Genomic DNA, 15546 nt, shown 5'->3' with positions numbered 1-15546 from the left:
TACATCGTTTATGATGATATACATTTTATTTTCAACCTCGTGGTGATAGCGGATGCCGCCGTGAACTTTGAAAGGTCGTACTATTGACGGAGCTCATTGCGTTACTCTCTTACATCGTTTATGATGATATACATTTTATTTTCAACCTCGTGGTGATAGCGGATGCCGCCGTGAACTTTGAAAGGTCGTACTATTGACGGAGCTCATTGCGTTACTCTCTTACATCGTTTATGATGATTTACATTTTATTTTCAACCTCGTGGTGATAGCGGACCCCGCCGTGAACTTTTAAAGATCGTGCTACTGACGGAGCTTATTGCGTTACTCTCTTACATCGTTTATGATGATATTCATTTTATTTTCAACCTCGTGGTGATGGCGGAAGCCGCCGTGAACTTTGAAAGGTCGTATTACCGACGGAGCTCACTGCGCTACTCTCTTACATCGTTTATAATGATATAAATCTTCTCTTCAACCTCGTGGTGATAGCGGACCCCGCCAGAAACTTTTAAAGACTGTACTATTAACGGAGCTTATTGCGTTACTCTCTTACATCGTTTATGATGATATACATTTTATTTTCAACCTCGTGGTGATAGCGGATGCCGCCGTGAACTTTGAAAGGTCGTACTATTGACGGAGCTCATTGCGTTACTCTCTTACATCGTTTATGATGATTTACATTTTATTTTCAACCTCGTGGTGATAGCGGACCCCGCCGTGAACTTTTAAAGATCGTGCTACTGACGGAGCTTATTGCGTTACTCTCTTACATCGTTTATGATGATATACATTTTATTTTCAACCTCGTGGTGATAGCGGATGCCGCCGTGAACTTTGAAAGGTCGTACTATTGACGGAGCTCATTGCGTTACTCTCTTACATCGTTTATGATGATATACATTTTATTTTCAACCTCGTGGTGATAGCGGATGCCGCCGTGAACTTTGAAAGGTCGTACTATTGACGGAGCTCATTGCGTTACTCTCTTACATAGTTTATGATGATTTACATTTTATTTTCAACCTCGTGGTGATAGCGGACCCCGCCGTGAACTTTTAAAGATCGTGCTACTGACGGAGCTTATTGCGTTACTCTCTTACATCGTTTATGATGATATTCATTTTATTTTCAACCTCGTGGTGATGGCGGAAGCCGCCGTGAACTTTGAAAGGTCGTATTACCGACGGAGCTCACTGCGCTACTCTCTTACATCGTTTATAATGATATAAATCTTCTCTTCAACCTCGTGGTGATAGCGGACCCCGCCAGAAACTTTTAAAGACTGTACTATTAACGGAGCTTATTGCGTTACTCTCTTACATCGTTTATGATGATATACATTTTATTTTCAACCTCGTGGTGATAGCGGACCCCGCCGTGAACTTTTAAAGATCGTGCTACTGACGGAGCTTATTGCGTTACTCTCTTACATCGTTTATGATGATATACATTTTATTTTCAACCTCGTGGTGATAGCGGATGCCGCCGTGAACTTTGAAAGGTCGTACTATTGACGGAGCTCATTGCGTTACTCTCTTACATCGTTTATGATGATTTACATTTTATTTTCAACCTCGTGGTGATAGCGGACCCCGCCGTGAACTTTTAAAGATCGTGCTACTGACGGAGCTTATTGCGTTACTCTCTTACATCGTTTATGATGATATTCATTTTATTTTCAACCTCGTGGTGATGGCGGAAGCCGCGGGAACTTTGAAAGGTCGTATTACCGACGGAGCTCACTGCGCTACTCTCTTACATCGTTTATAATGATATAAATCTTCTCTTCAACCTCGTGGTGATAGCGGACCCCGCCAGAAACTTTTAAAGACTGTACTATTGACGGAGCTTATTGCGTTACTCTCTTACATCATTTATGATGATATTCATTTTATTTTCAACCTCGTGGTGATAGCGGAAGCCGCCGTGAACTTTGAAAGGTCGTATTACCGACGGAGCTCACTGCGCTACTCTCTTACATCGTTTATAATGATATACATTTTATTTTCAACCTCGTGGTGATAGCGGATGCCGCCGTGAACTTTGAAAGGTCGTACTATTGACGGAGCTCATTGCGTTACTCTCTTACATCGTTTATGATGATTTACATTTTATTTTCAACCTCGTGGTGATAGCGGACCCCGCCGTGAACTTTTAAAGATCGTGCTACTGACGGAGCTTATTGCGTTACTCTCTTACATCGTTTATGATGATATTCATTTTATTTTCAACCTCGTGGTGATGGCGGAAGCCGCCGTGAACTTTGAAAGGTCGTATTACCGACGGAGCTCACTGCGCTACTCTCTTACCCCCTTTATGATGATAGACATCTTCTCTTCAACCTCGTGGTGATAGCGGACCCCGCCGTGAACTTCAAATTGATTTGAAAACGCTAGCTACCCAAAACATTTTAATAACATATTTCAAATCATCGTGCGTGCTTGCGTCGTCTACTTCATTTTAATTGCACTTGCGACTTTAAGATGATGCGTCGTAAGAGATCATTCCAATAATTCTAAATCGCTAGCACCTAAAAATACTTCTAAAAGATGTCCCGCCGATCGTTCATTAACCTGTGATCTATGAGAAATATTTTCATTTTATTTTCCTTTGCGCCTTTGCTCGGAAGATGCGTCTTTCGTTTATCATTCTAATAAAAATCACTCGGTTTATTTTAAAGCAATAACACCTCAAAACCCCTGGCTTTAAAACATGTTCCAAACGATCGCGCATGTTGGCGACTTCCATTCCAATGCATTCGTCTTTGTGACTTTGTAAGGAAGATGCGCACGACCGCGAACAACATTTTGATGTATTCCTTTGTTTTTAAACATCGCCGATTCGATTTTCGATTCGATTTCGATTTTAGAAGCTTAACTGCCGATCCGATTTTCGATCTGATTTTTGATCCGATTTACAACATTATCTAGAAATAGGGAATTTATCTTAATTTCATACCTTTGTTATTTCCAGGGTAATCTGTTGTCAGTATTTTCTTTATCAATCTGTCGACTGTGTGCGCAGAGGATCGAATTATGCGGCGATGGCCTTTTGCACTGAATGGTACTAGTATTCAACCTAGTGAGGATTGATAGCAAATCTTAAAAAGGTCTAGATTGCTAAATTAGATCTAGATCTATGTAAGTCTCTGGCTTTGATTAATTCCCTGTTTGCCACTTTTTTGGTCTCATCTCAAATGGTCTAGTCCATAGTCGGATGGGACAAGGGCAGATTGAGAGACAGGACCATCTTTCATCACTAGGTTGAATACTAGTACCGACGGATTGAATACTAGTACCAAAAACCGTCGCCGTAAAATTCGATCGCCCGCGCACGCAGTTGACGGGTTGAAGAAAAAAATAACGGGAAAAGAATAACCAGCATTTGCTCTTTGAAATAAGACTAGGGTGTCTGAAGCCACACTGAAAAGTGTCAGCATAAAACAGGCTGATTTAGGGAAAAATATGGCACATTTTTTCGGGGAAGTTCAGGCTACTAGAAAAATGTGATCTGAATTGATTATTAACTTGTGTTTGACATGTATGGAAAGAGAACATTCAGGGGCTTCTTTTGACAGTAAGGACAAGTTTATAGGATCATTTTAAATAAGGATTTAGAGATAAATTGCAAACCCTTATTTTTGTGTGTGTTGAGATTGCCATTTCTCCATGCGTTTTCTATGGGAAAATGAAATTTCTGTTTTGCACAATTTTTTTCACTTTGTCGCAAGTTTTCATTGTGATCTGGTTTCCAAATCTTTATAAAAATCATACTATCAGATAGAGCATAAAAAATCCTATTGGACTCTTTATGGACAAGTTTTTGGCATTAATAATAAATTTATAACAGCTCTCGGAAGCTAAAAATTTGGATTTGTGTGTGTCCATTTCTTAACTACACAGTCTATGGCAGAGAAATGCTGAAAATTTACCTAATTTCATTCTTCTTTTTTGCAGCCAATAATTGGATTTTTTTCAAAAATGTTACATTTCTGTCAGTCTGAAGGTCATTTCTCTTCAAATTCACAAAGAAAATGTGATATTTTCGTGAAATAAGAAAAATAATTTTTTTCTCCAGACACCCTAATAAGACAGGTCTGAAATTCAGGTAAATTCCATATTTCTGTATATTTGAAGAAACTCTCCAAACAGGTTGAATACTAGTACCATTACGGTACGTACCTAAAATAAATTAGCTCCTGTACAAATCGAATTACTGTGTCACAGAATCGTGATTTCCAACATGGAACATACGTGCACAAGAATTGCTTGTGTCGGCAATGGGAACGATGACCGATATGGCTTGCGTGCCCACTCAACGTCACGTCCGCGCCACGCCACGGAGAACCGAGCTGACTGACGACTAAAACCAGGGTAATATCCACAAAGAATCAACGTGACCAATAATTAATAATGTTGTAGGTAATAAAAGGAAATGATTCTGATACCTTAAATTAATAGCAATAATGTAAAATTCGTACTTTTCACCTGTGAAACTTCTTTCCTAATTGAGTCTCCTGACCTGAGGCTTGTCTCTGCGCATATATACCGTATATACCGTATATACTGTACCGATCGTATACCACGTGCGATTAATAGCGCGCGCGCGATATTTTTTATGCACAAAATATGACAAGCACAAAGCTAGCTAGCTGTCGATGTGTGAGAATCATCTCGGCACACCTTACGACTGACTGACTGTTCGATCGTTCGCGACCCGATTTTTGGAACAAATTTTGCTCAATTTTGAAAGCGGTCAGTGGCGTAACAGGCGGGGGGGGGGGGGGGCAGGGGGGCAAGCTGCCCCCTGGCGGATTTCACCGGGAAAATAAAAAAAACGGGAAAAAGAAAAAAGGGAGGGAGAAAGAAAGAAAGAAAGAAAGAAAGAAAGGGAAAGGGGAAGAAAAGTGGGAAAGGAATTAAGGAGGAAAAGGAAAGGGAAAAGTGAAAAGAAAACTAAGAAAAATATTTTTTTATGGAAAAGGAAGGAAAGCGGGAAAATGTACTGTAGAACATTTCAAAAGAACAAATCATTCCGAAATAGGACTGTAATGCAATAGCATGATGGGAAATAAATTTAATTCATTATACGCAACTGGGGTTGAATAAATGTGTTGTGTAAAAGCTATATTCTGTATATACCCGCGATTTGATTAAAATAGCGGCAATCTGCGAGGTTTAAATGGCTTTGCTTTCAAGAAGTTCCGGGGGCTCCGCCCCGGACCGCACAACACTGCCGTATATGAGTATGGAACGGTTGGGCCATGGCCCCCAAAAGTTCTACAAACAAGAACAACAAAAAGGAGGAAAGAAAAGCAAAGGAAAAGTGTAGGATACGATTTTATTTACTGAATATAATGTCAAAAAATATCTCAAAGTTAGATAATGAAAAGGTGATTTTTTTTCTCGCTCGCTTCGCTCGCTCGGGGCTTCTATTAAGCAGCATTTTTGCACATGTGCCATACTGCACCCCTCGTTTTTTTTTGCTCTTCACGCTACTGCCGCAAAAAATCCTGTCCACAGTGGCGTACAGACCACAAAAAAGGAATGGAAAGAGAGAAAAGTGAAATATATCATTCTCTGGATATCATGTCAAAATCTATCACATAATCGGATTTTTGTATTAAAAAGGTCAAAAATTTTGCTAGCTCGCTTCGCTCGCTCGCAATTAAAAAAAAAATAAATCCTGCCCGAAAGGCAATATCTGGCCCTCTCAAAATAGTCGCAAAATTACACCATTACGCCTGTTCATACCATGATATTTATGACCGGGAAATTTCTGGCTCTTGCCCCCCCCCCCCCCTGGCCACCGACCCCTGTTACACCGCTGTTGAAGATGTGAATGGAACATGTCAAAATCAATTTAAAGAATATCTCATTTTTGAAAGATTGCAAGCCAGAGTAAAGGCCAAATTAGTTTCAAATCGTAGCCAATCATACGACACACTCACAAGTCTGTATAATATTCCTGGTTTTAGTTTAGTTACTAATAACAGGGATAAGAAAAGAGGTGGTGGTTTGGCTGTCTATGTCCCATCCAGATTTGATTTTAACATTTGTCCAGATATCACTATTATGAATGAAAGTTTAGAAACTTTATTTGTTGAGCTATTACTTCCAGGCAGGAAAAATGTTATTATAGGAGATAGCCTTAGGCCTCCTCATAGTAATCTGAAGTCATTTTCCGAACAGATACAGACAATAATTACTAACAATTTACTGAACAACAAACGTGTGTTTTTAATGGGTGATTTTGATATTAATTTGCTTAATTGTGATTCAGATGATAAGGCTAATGAAATTGTGAATATGTTTATTTCATCTTCTTTTGTTCCACTGATTACTAAACCAACAAGAATAACAAACACGTCTGCTACCCTTATCGATAACATTTTCTGCAATGTTCATCCTTTACCAGAATCTGGTATAGTCATTTCCGATCTTTCAGATCATTTTCCTGTATATTGCAGAATGACTTTGCTCAGGCGTCCATTTATTGATACTACAAATAAACGGTCTCGGGTAAATAGCCCTGAAAACATTGCCAAGTTTAAGAATGCTTTAATGGCAACTACATGGGATGATGTCCTCTCAGATCATGATGTAGATAGTTCATTTAATACTTTTTTTTGATAAATTCATGCTATTGTTTAATGATAATGTCCCATTTCGATCTGTGGACTGTCCTAGTCATAAGAAATTGCCTAAAATGCCATGGATTACGCATTCTTCACTGAGATCAATTAATAAGAAAAATAGACTTTTTATAAATGAGTTGGAGGTTGATGGCAACTTGATCAATGATCGAAAGATTATTGTGGAGAAATTTAATACTTATTTTTGTAATATTGGCCTTAATTTGTCAAGGGAAATACCAGACTTTCAACAACAATTTCGTCATTATCTTAAGTCACCAAACGAGCAAAGTATTTTCCTCTCGCCCATAAAAGAGAAGCAACTTCTTGATTTAATAGGTGCCTTAAAGAAAAGGAAAATCCAAGTGTGTGATAGTATTGGAAATGGTTTAGTTAAGTGTTGATGGCATATTGAAACCTCTTGCTCACATCTTTAACCTGTCTTTGTTAAATGGGGCTGTGCCTTTGAGGATGAAAATTGCTAAATTAGTGCAAGGGAATGCAAAATTATTAACAAATTATCGTCCAATTTCTCTATTAATAACCTTTTCTAAGCTTTTAGAAAAGCTAGTAAGTATATACGTACGACATGTAAAGTTTTTGAATGAGAGTAATGTGTTCTCTCAATTCCAATTCGGTTTCAGAGAAAAACAAGCCATGCTGTTTTGCATTTTGTTAAAGTTGAATTAAGAAGACGATTCCAAATATTGAGATATTTACATTAATAGCAACCTTACAACCCCCCAAACACTAATAGGTGATTCGACCCCCCATTTTCTTTTTTCAAAATAGTGAATTTGAACGATTTATCCCTCCCCATTTCCCCTGAGTTCGCTCCTGCAATGCCTACCGAGACGGGTGTTCTTTGAGTGTGACGTCACCGGGGGGTATTCGGTCCCGGTGTAGAAAACAAGGCAGTGCCGTTTTGTGTACTATGCACGTACTCCTTCATATGGAATAACTGCAGTTGAAGTTGTATCTGCGAGCCATAGAACTTGCAAAGAGGAAATGATTAAAATATTTGTGGCCGTACTATTATTCCAAATATGTGAATTCCCTCAGAATGATACCATAGACCCTAAAGGAATAATTTCAAGGTGAATAATATGAAATTTGATCGAGATCTTCTCACCAGTCGATAACGTAGCAGACGTGTTATTATGACATATTTATCCGCGTGTGACGCGGCTCTTGCAAAAAAACACAGTTGGTTGCGGAATTGCTTTGTGCCGACCGGCCGCCCGCTCCGGCGCAGCTAGCTGTCGAGCTACCGTACCGTTCTTGTTGTCTTCAACCATAGAGATGTATACTAATTACTATATATCTTTCTGTCTTCAACTCACTTCCGAATTGCGTTTGTATGTGTGACGGTGACCCCTAGCGTAATTAAATATAGAAAACAACTCAGAAGGCCGAGAAAGAATACTATACGTTTGGTTCAAGATTGTTCTGTGGAATGAGCTATGAGTGGAAATGATCCAGAGGATATAAAAGTGGAGTCAAAGACAAAAGAAAAGAAGAAAAAACGCCAGGGGATCGCTGCACGGCCATGAACTAAGTCGACTTACCAGACCATAACAGTACACTCAATGCCTGGGTGTTGTGTGTACTAGTATTATGCGTTCAGCGCGCGCTGAGCTAGCCGCCGGAATTACTTTCCAGCTACTCACTTGATTGAACATCGTGATAAAATAAATGAGAAATAGTGAAAATATCATTCAATAACTCACTGTTTGCTATCTTACATCATGATTGAAGAGTTCATGGTGGTTATTCATACTGTTTTTTATACAGGGAAAGTAAAGATTTGTATACATATCAGTCCCATTTGTTTGATTTGAGTTGCTTTGAAAAAAAATTGTAAAATATCTTTCTCTCTCTGCATAGCATTTCTGTATGACATTCAGGCACCTCTTATACTAAATTCCCCCCGGTGACGTCACACTCCGAGTGACTTTTCTGTACACTCGTCTCTCGGGCTCTGACAGGTGGCTAATTTCATAGACTTTCAAAGCAAAATATCGAGAAGGCAGAGGATTATTGTGACATGCTATGTGTTTGAACATCTTATATATACTATATATTGTATGTAGAACCTATATTCATTGTTATGGAAACTCACCCCCTTCTTAATTCAACTTTAATAAAATTGCAAATGCCCTTTATAACCACACCCACACGATTGGAATTCTTCTGGACTACTCTAAGACATTTGATACTGTAGATCATAATATTCTGTTGAGTAAACTGGAATATTATGGAATGAGAGGCACAGCCCTTCACTGGTTCAGAAGTTATTTGGCAGAGAGGAAACACTTTTGTTTCTTTAAATGGTGTGGATTCGGAATTACTAGTGTAACATGTGGTGTCCCACAGGGATCACTTTTAGGACCCCTCTTGTTTATATTGTACATTAATGACTTCCAGTATTCATCTAAACTGTTATCTTTTTTACTTTTTGCAGATGATTCCAATATATTTTTTCCCATAAAGATCCTCAATATCTCCTGAATACCGTCAATATTGAGTTGCAAAAAATAACAACCTGGATTCATGCAAACAAATTGTCCCTCAATCTCAAGAAGACTATACATGTTATTTAGCAAAACAATCAAAACTCTGCCTGGTGATATCTCTTTCGATGGTGTTTTAATTGACAGAGTGGTTACAACTAAATTTCTGGGTCTTCATATTGATGAGAATCTAAATTGGAAAACTCATATCAACATATTATGTAAGCTGTTGTCAAAGAATGTAGGTGTTCTAAACAGGCTTAAATTGTATCTCCCAACACATATTCTGAAAATTCTATATTCAACTTTGATTCTTCCTTACATAAATTATGGGATCCTTGCATGGGGTAACTCTCTTAAGACACAGCTGAATAAATTATTTCTGGTCCAAAAGAGAGCTATACGAGCGGTTAGTAATGCTGACTTTCTAGCTCACACTTCTCCTTTGTTTTATGAACATCATGTTTTGAAGTTGGAAGATGTTTATCTTCTGCAATTGGGGTCGCTCATGTATAATTTTCATAGAGGTAATTTGCCATTGACGTTAGCATGCATATTTATTTCATAGGAACAACCAATTTCATAATTACCCAACAAGAAATGCTACTGCACTGCGTATTCCTCATGCAAGGACAATATTTGCTCAGAAAACACTGATCTGTACAAAGCCAAAGTTATGGAATTCTTTGAACTCCAACATTACCGGGTCTGTTAGTATTTTTGTTTTTAAAAGGAAATTGAAACATTCATTTTTGAATAAGTACATTTATGATGTATAATTGTTTTTATTTTAAATACATGCAGAACTATGTGATTAGCAATATAAATTAATATGTAAAATGTCTCGATGACCAACTGGTACATGTACATGTACTCCTGTCATTAGGTACAAGTAGTTATTTCAATTATAGTTTTTGTTACAAATCTCTTATCTCTTGCCATTTTCTATCTTGTAACTTCGTGCTCCCCCCGTTATTCTATCTATCTATTTGTCTATCTATCTATTTTATTTATACCTACTTTTTTTTCCTTCAACATATCCATTATTCTTCTGTAAATAGTTTTTAACCACATATGTATCCTTGTATAACCTTAGTACAACCGATTTCTTTCTTTTTTAGTATTATCAACCAGTTTAGCTAGAATCAAGTTTTGCTTTAAACAAACAAATAACGTATTGTTTCAATACTGAGGGACCGTATAACAAGCCTGGCTTCCAAAGGTCTCCTCGTCTTCCTTGTCTTTATATTACTTTCCTTTGATTATCGATATTCGTTGCTTTTAAACGTTTTCAACATATGCATTAGCATATAATTGTACATGTATCTTGTTATATGTTACTTTTTCAAGGAGGATCAATAAAGTTCATTCATTCATTCATTCATTCATGCTATGACGTCATTACGACTAGATATTAAATTTGCTTTTATTCTGATAAGGATGATAGGATAGTCACATATTTGAACATAGGTATTCGTACGTTGATTTCAAACATTACACAGTAAGATATTCCAAGTCTCAATATTAGCATCAAATTCTACTACGTTATTCCAAAATCGGTTCGCAGAATAATCGTAATGAGCTAGGGGCCGCAGAAGCGGGGGGGGGGGGGGGGGGGGGCTTCAGCCCCCAGCCCCCCACCCACTTTTTTCCAAAACTGTGTATAAAAACGTAAAAATTACCATAGGATTGTAATTTTTTGCATGGTCAGCCCCCCCCCCCCCCACTTTAAAAACCGTTCCGCGGCTCCTGCGTAAGGTGTGCGGTCGCCTTAACGTTACCCGGGACATCTGTAGGTAAAAGGATAACATGACGAGATCTCGGATCTCGTCATGTCTACATCCATATGGGAGAGACCCGGGGGGGGGGCACTTACATTGACGAGTGGATACCATGCACGACCCCCCCCCCCCCAAAAAAAAAAAAAAAAAAACACGTAAAAAGGATGCCTTTCAAGATATGGCACGTTACATACGTAACGTAATAAGGGTGTCAAAAACACTAAAATATTGAAAAAAGGGTATCTATTTTCGCTAGGAAAGCTACGTGTTTAGGGTCAAATTTGCGAGGGTCTAAAAATCTAAGACTAAAATGTTCGATGCACTTTTTGCCCCAAGAGTCAACGCTACGTGTTTAGAGTACGATTTGCGCGAGGTGTGGGAGGTGGGGTCGTATTTAATCCAATGTAGGTAAAGGTAAAACCGACGACCGACGTCTGTCGTGACATAACAATAAAAATATCGCTGTATATACTTGTTTAGGGGTTCAATTCAGGGAATACTTGCCAAGAGTATCGTTTCGTTGCACACGCCAATACTTGTTAAGGGGTGCATTTTCAGAATATGGAAAGTACGTGTTTAGGGTGCTCTTCGAGACCCCATGGTCCCGCATGCATGGTATTTGATTTGATTTATTCGTTTACCAACAATATTCACATGTTTACAGGTTATAAAACAAATTACAGTTACACATGTATAAAAATACGATGGTAAATAAGACCAAAAAACAAGTGCTAATCGAGCCTGGCCCCACAACTATTACAAAATGCACATTTAAGAAGGAAAAACAAAACAAAACTAAAATTGAGATTACAATATATTCGTTGTAAAGGGTTATCATCAACATTTTTAAAGTATATTAATTGTATTAATTATCTACTGTAGACTTACACGTTGATGGTGTGAATTTAAGAAGACAAATAACTTTTTAGAGAATTCCTAAAACCTTTTCTTGATTTCTTCAATTTGATTTCAACTGGTACTTTATTCCAGAAATTGCTACCTAGAAAAGAAAGTGAAAATTGGCCTTGAGTTGTTTTTAGTTTTGGAAGATTTACTTGTTGGCATTTCTTCTGTCTAGTAGGATAATTGTGCTCAATTAGGTTACAATAATCTGCTGTAAAGGAGTGAGGTAGGTTATTATTACGCAGATCATACATGAAGGTATACATACTGATAGATTATGCAAATCATAAACATTAAGAATCTTTAAATCATTAAATAAAGGGCGAGAATGAGCTTACCAGTGACTAAAGGTAATTGCTCGCACTGCCATTTTTGGGGAAAGATATATACAATTCAGGCTGCTCTTGTATCCCCCACACCTCAATGTCATAAGTGAGATGTGGCTCTATAGAAGCTTTGTATAACAATATCAAAGTAAATGTGGGTACAAAATGTCGTAACCGAAACAAAATTCATATTTTCTTACGTATATTTGAGTTAATAGTCCGTATATGACCTTTCCATGACAGATGCTTATCAATTGTTACAGCTACAAAAGTTGCTTCATCAACTTCTTCCAATTCCTCTCCATCTAGTGTAATATTACCACGCAACTTAATATTCCTTCTTTACTGCTAATTAACATAAATTTTGTTTTCAGAGAGTTGATAGTATATTGCAACACACCACTTTTGCACTTTATTTATATTAGTATTTATCTCATTGGTATCGATCTCATCCTTTCCAGTGGAAAGGTGTGAAAAAGATTAGAGTCGTCAGCAAATAATCTTTAAAAAAAAATTGAAACGGATGGAAGATCATTTATGCATAATAAAAATAATGTAGGCCCTAATACTGAGCCTTGAGGGACGTACACCGCATCTTATTTTCATTTTCTTTGAATATATTTCCCCATGTTGAACAAACTGATATCTGCAAGCAAGATAGTCTTTAAACCAGTTTAAAGGAAGCCCTCTCACACCATAGTGGAAAAGCTTCTATATCAAAATATAGCAAATAATCTTTAAAAAAAAATTGAAACGGATGGAAGATCATTTATGCATAATAAAAATAATGTAGGCCCTAATACTGAAATTTGTCATTTTGCCTCCGACGAAGATTCTGCTAGGATCGAAAGCTTAGGCCCCTTTTTGACTTTATAATATCAAAATATTGTAATCGATTGTGTCAAAAGCTTTTTTAAAATCAATGAATATTCCAAGGGTAGTTCTACTCGTCAATGAAAGTGCTCCCCCCCCCCGAGGCTTTTGAGAAACGCAGCTTGTTCTTTATTTACAGCTTAAATTATCCAGTTTCAGATCAGAATATATATATATATAAAAAAGCTGTCGCATGAATAGTGTAGGAAAAACCCCAATTTCTCATCCCCCGGGGGCCAGTCAATGTACAGTATTTGCTGTACACACGCGCGCCTGGCCAAATTATTTCCAAACCATTTATTAACCATAATTATGGTTAGACGCGCGCATTTGAGTGTCCGAAAGTCCACACACACACATCTTCATGCAGGGAACATTGGCGGCGGAAGCCAAAAATTTTAGGGGGGGACCACAAAAAAAAAAAAAAAAGGTTATCAACCAAATATTTTAGGGGGGACGCCGGAAAAAAGCAAAAAAAGCAAAAAAAAAAAAAGGTTATCAACAAAAAATGTTAGGGGGGACGCCGGAAAAAAAATTGACAAGCAAAAAAAAAAAAAAAAAAAAAAAAGTTATCAACAAAAAATTTAGGGGGGGGACCGTCCCCCCACCTAAAATTTAGGGGGGACACGTGCCCCCCCCCCCGCTTCCGCCGCCTATGGCAGGGAACAGTCGTTTTCACGAGCATAATATTGCAAAAATCAGGGTATTTCTTTATAATTATTAATAATCTTACACCAGATTGGTAGGAATATGAAAATTTCATTCACTTTCATTAATTTGATGTAAATATTATTACAATTCATTCAGTATTCACTTGTCAGGTTCCTGAGACAATAGAACATTTTTTACTACAATGTAAGAAATATGAAAGAGAAAGAAGAATTATGCAAAGAAGCTTGAAATTAACAAGCCAATATCAGATCTAGCAACATTATTGGGAAGAAATGCAGATTATAAAGTCATCCTGAATTATGTGAAAAAACAAAGAGATTCGAATAAGAATATTCCACTGATCCATTATGCAGTTAAACACAGCCAGGAATGCACTGATCTCTCTCCATCTCTTTCTCTCTCTCTCTTTCTTTTGTTCTGATGATTAGTGATAATTTTTAGACTACTAAAATTGACCTTCGACCTAGCTTATTATATAAGTTTGCATACTATGGTTACAAAGTGCTTAGAATGTTCAGTTTTCAGGTCCATTTTCGATATGGCCAGAACGTATGATAAAAATTAATCATTTGTTAATACGCATTTTGTTCAAGATCACAAACATAAAAAAAAGGTGCACACAGTCATAGTTCAATTGTTATGAGAATGGGGTCAATTTTTGGAATTGCCCCATTGGAAAAAAAACGATATTTTTCATCTTTTCTTAAGGACGGGAAGTTTTTGACGTACTATTCCAAATGGAGCTAAATCGATAAATAAAATAGTAAAATTCTGTTATTTTCATCATAATTTGCACTGAGGGTGTAAACCTTTATTTACAACATGTTTCTAAAAATTTGAATGCATTACTTTATGTAAAGTAGTAAAATTAATCAATTTCAAATTATATACCCTAAAGTGGATCCCCTTTTGGAATAAAACTGTTTTTGATTTAGCTCCTTTAGGAATAAAACTCGAATTTGCAATTATTTTTTACCAACCTTCCTAACTTATACGTCGAAGATACATAGGCCTATTTTGGTCAAAAGTGGATTTAGCCCTTTTGGAATCAAGCTCTTCTTTATTTTACACCCAATTTAAGGCCTTATAACAATTAGACTTACTTATGAATTAAAAACGTCACACCGTGTGCATTTATGCCTACTAAATGTAATAATTTTACTTTTTGCTATCAAAATGTAGGCCTATGTATTCTTTTGCTGTGCAGAATAAAATTTAATTTCTCTCATTGCAAGTTATGAAACTGGGAAAGTAATATTTAGAAATGAAAGTTGACCTTATGATTGTACTTTCTTTTGTTATGGTCATGATATAAAGTCATATTGAAAGTGTTATTTTAATATGCACCCATTATGCAGTTAAACACAGCCAGGAATGCAATATTGTATGGTATAATAGGTTTTTTTTTAAGACATTAACATAGTAATGTAGAGAATGTGAATGATCTTTTGTTCAGAATTTGAATGTTGCATCATCTGTGAATATATAAAAATTCTCAAAGATTAACCAACATATCTTTTATAAACTTCTTCACGAATCTTCTCCTTGCTATTTGCCCCTCTATTTGCATCAATATGTGCAAGTTCTTTTAGGAAAGCTCATTAGGCCTAAGCCTTGCCTATAAAGTCATATCTATTGCACTCGATAAAGCGTCAGTCTTTCGGTAATCCCCTTATTAATATTTACAAAAATCTGTTTATCTGGTTGGTTGGTTGATATTTTGGGATACTTGCGGTTATATACAAAACTTAATCCAATTTTCTTGTTACAAAATGAGCAGTTCGTATTTTTACAGGATCGCAATATCTTGCTAAATCCAGTCCTTTATTGTTTAAATTAAG

This window comes from Lytechinus pictus, chromosome 7, assembly GCF_037042905.1.
Source record: "Lytechinus pictus isolate F3 Inbred chromosome 7, Lp3.0, whole genome shotgun sequence".
Lineage (NCBI taxonomy): Eukaryota > Metazoa > Echinodermata > Echinoidea > Temnopleuroida > Toxopneustidae > Lytechinus > Lytechinus pictus.
This window is presented reverse-complemented; position numbering follows the sequence as displayed.